The 12,066-nt window shown below is 36.8% G+C and overlaps 1 long non-coding RNA gene across 1 annotated transcript; it reads right to left on the bottom strand.

The window, feature by feature from the left end:
* Nucleotides 1–9,658: 9,658 nt before the first annotated feature.
* LOC148122118 (uncharacterized) lies at nt 9,659–11,571 on the bottom strand. Its single transcript, XR_015737807.1, has 3 exons — nt 11,436–11,571; nt 10,636–10,654; nt 9,659–10,332 (listed from the first exon to the last, which is right to left on the bottom strand). It is a non-coding gene; the product is annotated as an uncharacterized LOC148122118 (long non-coding RNA).
* Between the last annotated feature and the right edge of the window lie 495 nt (nt 11,572–12,066).

The following is a 12,066-nucleotide window of genomic DNA, read 5'->3' as shown; positions in this document are numbered from 1 at the left end:
CAGTGAATTTAGATATGCTATTTCTTCATTATTAGTAAGGTATTTAAAAAAAATAACACTATCTAGAGGAGTTGTTGTAAAGCATAAGTAACACAATTTTGGTTTTGTTTCTTATAAAGTGCTCCCTATAGTTTTATTTAGTATCAAAATTAAGGGAGCATCTGGAGTCAAGAATGCTATATTTTCTGTAACTAATTTTGCATGCAGCTCTCCTTTCCATGGAAGACAGTTTACTTCTCACAGTTTATTAACTCTGCATTTGGGATGTATCTTAAAATGGCTGATCCTTTGTAAAACCTCCACAGCTGCTTCATGACCAGATAATGTTCCATAGGTGTATGTTGGTTTGAATTAGAGTAACTACTGCAGTCTCATCTGTTTTTGTGCTTGGTCCTCAGCTGTTGGAACTGTTTTGGAAGGACTAAGAGTTGGGTTCTTGATGGAGTTGATGTGGCCTTTTTTGATGATGTGTGTTATTTGGGGTGGGCATTGAGGTTTCAAAAGCGCAAGCCAGACATAGTCTAGGTCCAAATGCGAATGTAATTTATGGATCAAAAGTGAGCTTTTAGCTACTCTCCAATATAATGTCTGTTTGCCTGACTCTATGCTCTCTCACAATGGTCATAAAATAACTCCCTGAAAGTGTAAACCCCCCCCCATTAAATGCTTTATTTATGTTACCTTGGACATGGTGTTTCATTAAAAGAACAGAACAGTGACCAAGACAAAGTATCTTCCACTTTTCATACATCTTTAGCCAATCAGCTCATCTATATGGGATTCTTCTTTTATGATTTAGAATTTTTTTAAGTCATGCATAGTAAAAGCACAGCAAGGAAGACAAAATTTTTATATTTATTTTCTTATTTTTGGAGAGTCAATAATGTCCAACTAATGTTCCCTAAATGACCTTTGTCTTCTTTTTTGAAACTCTCATTATGCATCTGCTATATGGATGCTTTGTTTTCTACATTCAGCATGCTAAAATAAAAACATCTGGTAGGTTTCAGTACTGCAGTTATTCCAAACACATCTTATTCACCATACTGTCTTCTATCTAACCACATGTAATAAAGATCTTGAATCGTTCAAAGCAGATATTTTACCAAACAGAATAAAACAATTACCCAAAAGAAAACTTACATCAGTAAATAAATGTGTAATTTAATGGGTAATAAATTTGGAAATCATAGCTATAATTCTTTCTGAAAAAAATGTAATTTAAACACTCCAACAATTTCAAAGGGTCACATTTCTAGACATTAGTTCAGAGAAGGTTTTATGAGCTGTTGAATAATTAAAGTATCAACAAGGTCACAGATATATAACTGCTTAAAACATATCTTAAATTCCACGGTCTGTCATTATTAGCATCCTAAGAGAAAATATGATAGCTTCCCTTTTATTTTTACTTCTTCACCAAACTTGAGTAAATCACATTTTGATTAATTCTTCTATCTAATTTAAGTTTGTTTTCAAATATATTTACATGAATTAGAATAAAGACATATAAGCACATTAACTGGTTTTTGTTAATCAGTTTAAATTTCTGACTCCTGATATATATTGAGCCAGTGATCCTGCGCACCAGTCCTATTATATTCCCTCAGACCATTAACTTCCACTAACCTAGATAAATATTTCATAAATTTCTCTGCTAAGCCCTTTAGCTTCATATTTTTTGATTAAGTGAGCTCCATATAAGGTCAAAGGATGAAAGTTCTATGAAAATATTTTCCCAGATATATTGAAGGCTAGTAAAACTGTGACATTGCTCTGGTGACAGGACTTTCAATGTAGCTACAATGTTAACTAAAACATTGATGCTTTTAAAAGCTATTATGGTTGCAAACCTACTGATACATAACGATGCCATTGAACTTGAGAAAGGAAAGTGAATTAAATCCTGTTAATGTGCCCCCAAATATTATTGTGAATATTAGGCAGTATAAAATTTAACCCCAAATTTGTAGCTTTTAAACAACATATATTGCAGTGTTTCCATACATATTCAAAAATAATATTTTAATTCTATTTAAGTGTGTCAGAAATCTATTAACTTTTTTGAAATTCCACCATCTCTGCCTCAGTTCTCATTGTTCCAGAATGTGAGAATATCACATTTGCCACTTTCTAATATATTCCAAAAGGAGAAGACTGATTACTTCTTAAAATCGTAGACTGATCATCTTAGTTAAACACTGTGAAGCCTCCCATTTGCACTTAAAGCTTAAATCTATAATTTGAGAGTTATGCATCACTGTGCTAATATCTTCTTTACCTCATCATCTTTCATGTATCCCTGAATTATTATGTTCTCTGTAACTCTATTTTCTTGTTTTTTTGTCAATACTGATGACCCACTGAACCCTAAATTTATATTCAGAATTCCAACTGGAAAATTCTTTTTGTCAATACTGATGACCCACTGAACCCTAAATTTATATTCAGAATTCCAACTGGAAAATTCTTTCTCTACCACCTTGACTCCTGTTCTGCTTCAAGGATGAGTGCCCTCCAATTTTACCTGACCTGTTTTTCTCACATAGTAAAATCTACTTTTATAGCATCTGTCAAATTATGTTAGCAAAAATAAATATCTTTTATGGGATAGCATCATTTCTAGAGTTTTTTCAACAAGGAAACATATTTATTGTTGTTGTTATTGTGATGCAGTTACTATGAATCTACCAGATATGCCTTTCGAATGACTGAAGTTAGGAATAAGACAGCAGCGACAGTGACATAGCATGCTGAGTCTTTCCCAGTTGTTTGTGTACTTTATTTAATGCTACTCATTACCTTTCATTGAAGCAGTCACTTTCCAACTTTATTTCTGCTTCTTCTTCTCCTCCTTTTTCCTCTCTCTGTATCATTTTCGTTCAAGTTTCAGTGACCATTAATAGTATACACAAAACCAACAATTAAAAACTTCCATTTATTTAAACTACAAATGAATATCAAATATCACCTGATGCCCAAATTCTAGTAAAGTTTGATGCTCTGATAAGATTTATGGAATTTGCAACATTTCACATTGATGCCAACTTTTCATATTTGCTCTGCAGGAGTGTTCTTAAACTTCCATCCACACCAATCACAAAACTACCATCCTTATACAATTGCTATATCATTTTTATAAATAAATCTATCAATCATTTGTTTTACAATGTTATCATAATGTGAGAAATATCTCAATTTGCAAACAGGAAGGAAATCTTATAGCAACTGTAACTCTTTTTATAATTTTTATTGAGCTATACACTTTCCCACTCCTTTTCTTTCCCCACTTCTCCCTTTCTACCCTCCTTCTGTCCCCATGCACCCAACTTACTCAGGAGATCTGAGATCTTGTCTTTTTCTCCTTTCTAGGTGAATCCATGTATATCTTTTTTGGGGTCTCTTTTGCTGCCTATGCTGCCTAGACTTTCTGGGGTCATGGACTGTAGGCTGGTTGTCTTTGCTTTTTGTCTACTATCTGCTTATGTGTGAATACAAATTGTATTTGTGTTTCTAGGTCTGGGTTACCTCATACATTAAGGATTTTCTAGTTCCATTCATTTTCCTGCAAATTTTAAGATGTCTTCTTATTTATTTATTTATTTTGCTGAGTCATATTCCATTGTTTAAATGTACCACATTTTCCTTATTCATTCTTCAGTTGAGGAACATCTAGGTTGTTTCCAGGTCCTGACTACTAAATGAACAGTGCTGCTATGAATATAGTTTTACAAATGTCCTTGTGGTATGATTGTGCATCCTTTGGGTATATGCCCAAAAGTGATATTCCTGGATTTTGAGGTAGATTGATTCCTAACTTTTAGAGAAATCTGCATACTGATTTCCAAAACAAATGTACAGTTTTGTACTCCCACCAACAATGGAGGAGGGTTTTCTTAACTCCTTATCCTCTCCATCCTAAGCTGTCATCAGTGTTTTTGATCTTAGCCATTCTGACAGGTGTAAAATGGTATCTTGAAGTTGTTTTGAGTTGCCTTTCTCTGATGGCTAAAGAAGTTAAGTATTTCATTAAGTATCTTTTGGCTATTTGAGATTGCTTTGTTGAGAGTTCTCAGCCTAGGTTCTATACCCCATTTTTTATTGAATGGTTTATTATTTTGATGTCTAATTTCTTGAGTTCTTTGTATATTTTGGAGATTAGTTCTCTATCAGATATAGGATTTGTGATGATATTTTCCCATTCTGTAGGCTTCCCTTTTGTCTTGTTGACTGTGTCCTTTGCTTTATAGAAGCTTCACAGCTTCAGCAGGTCCCATTTATTAATTGTTGTTCTCAGTGTCTGTTCTACAAGAGATGTATTTAGGAAGTAGTCTCCTGTACCTATGCATTCAAGGCTATTTCCTACTTTCTCTTACATGAGGTTCAGTGTGATTGGTTTTATGGTGAGATCTCTTATCCATTTGTACTTCAGTTTCATATAAGATGAAAGATATGGGTCTATTTGTATTCTACACACTGATATATAGTTATATCAACACTATTTGTTGAATATGCTTTTTTTTCTATTGTATAATTTTTTGTCAAAAATCAGATGGTCATAGTTGTGTGGATTAATGTCCAGGTCTTCAGTTCAATTTTATTGGTCCTCTTATCTGTTTTTATGCCAGTACCAAGCTATTTATACTACTGCATATCCATAGTAGAGTTTTAAGTTCATGTTAATGTCTGTACTGTCGACTACAGAGAACAGTGAAGTAGTGGATTTAAGGCTGTTCAGAAAAGGCAGAGTGCATATACTGAACCATATGATGATTCTTATCACAAAGGATGAATATTTTGTTGACCTGAAGTTCTTTGATATTTAGTTCAACATTCTGAACTCAGGACTTGGCAATAATTTCTCTGTTGTTTTCATATTGCATTGTCCTGGTTTCTTATCTAGACACTTTCCCTTTTGAAATCTGGATGTCTTTACACACTTTGCCAACATGGTTCAGAATAGAAATACTGCTTTTCTTTTACTCCACCTCAGATTCAACACAGAGAAGTCATAAGGATGCAGTGGTCCTGTTGACTTCAGGAAGAGCAACTCCAACTGGCAAGGCTCTGCTGTTGCAGTTTTAGAAAGACACCATTTGAAAGTGTAAGAAAGATGTTAATTTGAAACAGTTGCTTAGGTTGTGAGTTGTACATTCTTCCCTTCTTAAGAGCCTAAACAAGAAGACTAAATACTAAGTGTGGGACTTCAAATTCTTTGTTATTGTTCATGTTTTTGTTGTTGCTTTGCTTTTTAAAATATCTTTCAGTTTTAATACTAAAATGAACACAGTTGAGACTGGAGTGATAAATTTAATATATTAAATAGAATATATTAAATTTGATGTAAAAGAATGTTTAGGGGTTACTCTCATGTCTCTGCATGAACAAAAACAACTCTCTCATATGATAAACGAAGAAAGACAGACATGATGCCATGGTGGGTTACAGACTCAGGTTAGTAATGCAAATTCCTTTTTGGCCTATGTAAATTCTCATTTTTTTAAAAAAATATTTTCTGATTGGAGAATATAGATATTGTTTTAACAGACTTTGGACAACATGATAGGTTGAAATTCTTAGCTTTATGTGTTTGTTTTGCATTTTTCATTGTTCTCGGGACAGACCAACTGAGAGTATGGATTACCTCTGAGTGGTAATATAAAATAGGATAGATCTTCAGTGCTTGGGAGGCCAAAGAAGGAAAATAAGAAGTTGAAGATCAGCTTGGGACACATGATGAGCTTCTACCCCAACAACAGAAAACAAAAATATTGAGTCCACTCTCTTAATTAGGGTTTCTACTGCTGTGAGGAGATATACCATGGCCAAGGCTACTTTTCTTAAAGAATATTTTTAATTTTGACTGGCTTACAGTTTCAGAGGTTTGGTCCATTATTATCATGGCAGGAAATATGGCGTCATGTAGGGCAATATGGTCCTGGAGAAATTGCTGAGAATTCTACATATTGATCAGTATGTAGCACAGATGAATGACACACCAGGTCTAGCTTCAGCATCTAAGACCTCAAAGTCTACCCCTACAGTAACACATTTCCTACAAAAAGACCATTTCTTCACTAAAAAAGACACACCTCCTATAATGTCATTCTCTACAGTATAAGCATTCAAACACACGAGTCTATGGGAGCAATGCTTATTATTCAAATCACTACACCCAGTAACATAATGTTTTTACATTCTTTTTTGGGGGTGTGAATCAAATATATTATTTGAGACTGAATTTCAATGTGGCTAAGGCTGGAAGGAAAATGGCATATATGACTTTTACTTAGGGAAATGTGATGGGCCCTAAAATATAATTTGCTTTTGACTTTAGACATACTGCAGTTAAGGAAAAATTAACACTTGGCATATAAATCCTCTCTTCTAAGAGAAAGAAGCAAAAATGTCTTTTAGAATGTTTACCTTATATAATTGCTGTTTTAATAAAAGCATGAGTAAATTCTCCTGCAACCCAAATGTACACTTAGATGTCTATTTTTTCAAGGGGCCAATGTATGCTAGACTGAAATTCTGGAACTCAGATAAATTGTCCCAGGTGGAATTGAACTTTCTTATCAGAAAATGGGCCACAGAAGCAGTTTCCAATCCTGTTGTTGGTTCACTTTAATTTTGAAAAAAAAAAAATTCTGGTTCCGAACAAAACTTTAAATAAGAAAAATAATGTCCAAAAAATGTGTAGGTCTTGTTGCTGGTCATCATAGATTTAAAGGAAATTAAGTACCTGGGTGGGTGTATTAACAGAACTAGTGGAAATGTGACTTTGCTTTCAAATCAACACAATCTATTATATGGAATGCCAGGCTTTTGCATGTGAGGACACTACTGTTTGTAGTGGTTGTCAGGAGAGACAGAACTTTAAGCTTGCTATATAAACGAGGAAAACGTACCATTGGAGCTAATTTCTGGAATGATTTTCCAGTGTTGCAGATACTGTGAAGTTGAGTCATAGAAATGATCAAAATGAAGAAATATTGAGAATTCTAATGATTACTCAGATTTGACAACTCATTTCAATTTGTATTAAAATAAAAACTTTTTTTCATAAAATGCTTAATATAACTAACCCTCTACTGGAAACAAATACTAATTAAAAAGCACTGTAGAAGTAAGTACCTAAAGACACTCTAAATTTCTGCACTTGGTAGCCCACATCTGTAACCATAATATTGGAGAGGAGAGAGGAGGATTGGCCATAAATTCAAGGCCAGTTTTGATGACAGTGAAACCCTGTGTCCAAATGAAACAAAAATATAATCCAAAATTTTCTCTTAGAGTGCCCCAGTCACTGACACTTTTATTCAGATGACAATGGAAGGTGGTTGGTGGTTGAGAGTCTCACAGATACCTGTGTCATCCTTTATCCTACCTACCCTTGGGCAACTTTGTGGGATAAGTCCCTGGGCGGGACTGTCACCATAAGGAAGGGCTACTCATTTGTTACAGACGTTTCAGGAATTTAGCTTGAAACTTCAAATGTTGAGTACTTTTTCCAAAGCTGCTCATTCCTCCCACACTGTTAACACCAGATGGCACTTGGCAGTCTGTTCGATTCCAGCTGTAGTTGCCTACTTCGTGATGCATTTCCATCTTCAAGTCTTGCTTTGGTTTTCTTAATAGAAACAAAACTGTCATTTAAGAGTTCTGCCTTCATCTGTAATTGTGCCTTCTGTCCTTCTCCATGTAAACTGACAGTTTTTTTTGAAGTTACTAAGGAAAATGGGTATGTGCAATATATGTATACATGCATATATATGTGTGTATGTATGTATATCTCACAGTATATATGTATATTTCAGTACTCATTTATGTACATTTCAGTACTTGTGGACAAGTATTACAAGCTGTTCAAGAACAACAAAATCACCAGTGTCTTACCATTTTGAGATTTGTTTAGCATTGTAAGCTGTAATGCTTGGGAGCATACTGTTTTAACATGTAAGGGATTAGTGCATGAATTTAATAACTTTAAACTTCATGATGAAATACTGATAATAACAGAGTATAAAAATTGGAATATTAAGACTTTTACGTTTTTGTGCATGAGTCTGTGATTTTCTACAAAGCGTTAGGTGACAAAAGCCAAATCAACTAATAGTGAGCAGAATTCTGAGTTCACATAAAGAAACATTGTGCTTGGGGAAATGTCAGCCTTTCACAAAGTAACTAGAAAGAGCAGCCTGTTGCTTTTCTGACCTCAAAAAGAGACCTCATCATCTCATGATATTGTATCTTATTCGTTGTTTGAAGATTGATTGTTCTAATACTGTCTTCAGGTTGTATCTCTTGGATTCATTTTCCTATTTTATGTCCAAATACTATTTTCTATTTTGCATGTCTGAGATACTATGCTACTGGCTTTGAGCATGTGTAATCTGCTGACCAGTGTCATTTCTTGTTTGCAACATGTGTGTTAATTGTGGAACATTCTTGGTAGTATCTAGTACTCTAGGCTGTGCCTAGTTCCACCTCTGATTTGCTTATTGATTGCAGACATTTTCATGAGAATTAATAGCTCAGTGTTGCTGTGTAGGTTGCCCTTGAGGTGGCCTCTCCTTTGGTAATCCTTGAAGCTCTCACCCTTTTCTCCTTTTCATATGGAAATAAAGTTGGTGCTTTGTTCTGGAAACCTTTTACTTAAAATGGAATTTCTACCTCAAAGGGACCTGTAAAAGCTGCCTAGGAAATTTGGAAATAACAGGGTTTTTTTTTTTTTTGTAGTTTTTGTTTGTTTGTTTTTCTTTTCATTTCTTTTCTTTTTGTCTTTTCACTAGAGCACTGCTAAATGTTGTGGTGTTTACTTTTAATCCTAGCATTTGGGAAGTGGAGGCAAGAGGATCAGTAGTTTAAGATCATCCAAATCTACAAACTGAGTTGGAAAATGTGAAAATCCGTCTCTGGAAACAAAAAGATAAAGAAAGAAGAAATAAAAGAGAGTCTAGGGTTTATTAACATATACTATACTAGTTTGATAGGAAATGTAAAAGTATTTTTAATTAGGTATATTTTTCCCATAAACAAGATGAAGACTATTATTATATATCCAGGGACCCAGGAAAAGATCCTTGTAGAATATTTAAAGTAGTTGTACTCTTATCTTACTTCACGTAGGTTAGTAAGTATTGTTCTTTTAAAAAGAATATGATGATGGAATGTCCTGGGCAGCTTGCGGAGCAGCTGCAAGTGGAAGTGCCATGCGTGGGCGGGGGGGGGGGGGGTCAGGGTCCCCGGGCCAGCGGCAGAGTCAAGCGGCTGGATGCGGTGAACGGCAGAGTAAATGGACATAAGGCTATACATAAAGCTAGACATTTATTACTTAAAAAAGGGAGATATAGACAAACATAAAACAAAGACACACACACGCGCATGCACACACACGCGAGGGGGGGCGGCGGGAGGAGGGGTCAAAAGTGGCTGGGATAGGTGTGGTTAGTTCTTAAAGTGTCCCAATGGAATAACATTCCCAGATCCTTTTTATAATAAAAAGTAGAAGGTTAGACATTACAGGTTGAAGGAATTGGGGCGGCGAATTCTCAAGACTGCTTCCAGCTGATTTGTGGGCGTCGTCTTTGAGGGGGTGAGGGAGATTCAAGAGAAGCTGGGTGTTGGGTGTTGGTCACATTCTGGCATAGCTGGTCTCTGCTCCTGACAGGACAGGTGTCTGTGGCATGGAAATATCTGGTGTCTCTTGTACCTGGTTAGGGTGTTGGCAGAACAGAGGACAAAGTTAAATTGAGAAAAAAAAAATTAGGACCAGGGAATTGAGAGGTTTGTATCTGACCTGTTTACGGTGGGTTTTTTAATTTGGCTCCCTGGAACTCATAAGAAAAACAGAAGTTTTAGACATATACATTGTATTAAGAACTCCTTGGGTTTGTAAAAACAGAAATTATAATGAAAAGAATTTTTATTTGGTGAGACAATCTGGCAAAACCTCTCAGCTATCAGACTGTCAGAGATCTTTGAGAAGGATAAGATTTTACTTGAGTTACTGATTATAAAATGACAGAGAACTTACTTGGTTGGCACCCAGAGCTACTCTTTGGTCCTTCCTGGTCGATGAAGGTTGCATTTGACCTTTGTTGTTTAATGTAGAGCTGCCAGGCTTTTGAAGACCCTGTGGACCAAGAAATCTTTAGGAAGACAGGCCTACCTTACCTGCGCAGCTAGACTATCGATTCCAGTGATCCTGTCCACATTTGGAGGTCTCCAGTTTAGGTGATAGGCAGTTTTTGCCCAATGGTCAGCACTTGGCAGTCGAAGCAAACTGCAGATGGATGATGGTCAGTGACGTGACCGTCTGTCTTTTGTCTTCTTGGAGGAAACAGAGTGCTTGTTAGGAGCCAACCTGTCTCTTTTGGTTATGAAAAGTTTTTTAAATAGTTAAACATTTAAATATCACATTCCCCAGATCTCTGAGCAGTTGAGGGTGATTATTAGGTGTAGCTGCAGTATAGAATCTATCTGGAAGATTGGGTTTGAGTTTGACTGTATTGACTCTTAATAGGTAAGATCCACATTTGTAAAAAGACAGAAAGAAAAAAAAACTGTTTGTAACATTAATATTAGTGGCAGAACTGTCAATGGTAAAAAAAACAGCTTAAAAGTACATACCAGTTTATGATTTTGTAGTCTGAAACGAGATGAAATGAACAATCATTATACATAGAGAACAGGAATTAGGCAAAGTGTATGTTTCTGATGGGCCCTATCAGAAAGCATGTCACTATGTAAAACACCTGTAATCAGAGTTAATGAGAACACCAAAGAGAGGGAGAGGAAAGGCAGGACATACATAAGAATGAGAAAGCTTGGTCGCGTGATCTGGCTCTCAGTGAATCTAGCGATAAAGTCACCTGACCCCAATGAACATGGCAGCGGCCACGTGTTGTGGCTTGAATGGAAAGACCGCGGGAATTTTAAAAACCGGGGGCCGCCTGGTTGTTATGCAGAGTCTGAATCGTGAAAAACCAGCATAAACAGATAATTTAAGTCATATTTAGGCTGGTACAACTTGCTTTCCCAGGTCAAGACCATGAAAAACTCGCAAAAAAACCGTGGCATCTGGAGCCTATGGGGGACGGCTCCCCGTTTAGGTGAGATGCAAATCGACTACCCAGGACATGTTGGGGGAGCGTCCTCCATCCACATGTGGAGGGTATAGGTTGAACCAGATCAGCCAATTACATCTGCGAGAAAGGTTGGAAGGAAGAAAAGACTGAAATAAAGAGGAAGAAGTCTGGAAACCCCGGGTCCCCAGGTGCGGGAATGCACGGGCTTAACAGAGGACACAAGCCATAATGGATGCCAGCGACGGAATGCAGAAGTACCCCCTGAGCCCAGAAACACCGGGAGGACCAGTCAACCCCGGGTTACAAAGGCTCAGATAAGCTGGCTGGAGTGAGGAAACTTACAATTAGGAGCCGGTGTTGTTTGTAGGAATGTGGTCCAGGCAGTTGGCGGGGTTGAGAAGTCCTCGGTCCGATTCAATCCCAGAAGTTGGTGGTCAGGGTCCCAGACGAAAGGTGAAACTGGAACTCTGGCCTTTGGCGGGTGAATCTCTCGAGTCCGCGGCACCAAAATATTGTTCTTTTAAAAATAATGATGATGATGGAATATCCCGGGCAGCTTGCGGAGCAGCTGCCAGTGGAAGTGCCATGCGGCCTGGGGAGGGGGGGAGTCAGGGTCCCCGGGCCAGCGGCAGAGTCAAGCGGCTGGATGCGGTGAATGGAAGAGTAAATGGACATAAGGCTATACATAAAGCTAGACATTTATTACTTAAAAAGGAAGATATAGACAAACATAAAACAAACACACACACACACACACACACGTGAGAGAGAGAGAGAAAGAGAGAGAGAGAGAGAAAGAGAGAGAGAGATGGCGGCGGGAGGAGGGGTCAAAAGTGGCTGGGATGGGCGTTGTTAGTTCTTAAAGTGTCCCAATGGAATAACAGTAAGTGAAAGAAAATATTTTTTAAAAAAACTTGAAAAAGTAATTCATATAAAGCAGCAAAGTATATAGGAATGGATGTAACCTGTTGCA

The sequence above is a fragment of the Myodes glareolus genome, chromosome 5, assembly GCF_982192425.1.
Source record: "Myodes glareolus chromosome 5, mMyoGla1.1, whole genome shotgun sequence".
NCBI lineage: Eukaryota > Metazoa > Chordata > Mammalia > Rodentia > Cricetidae > Myodes > Myodes glareolus.
This window is presented reverse-complemented; position numbering and strand designations above follow the sequence as displayed.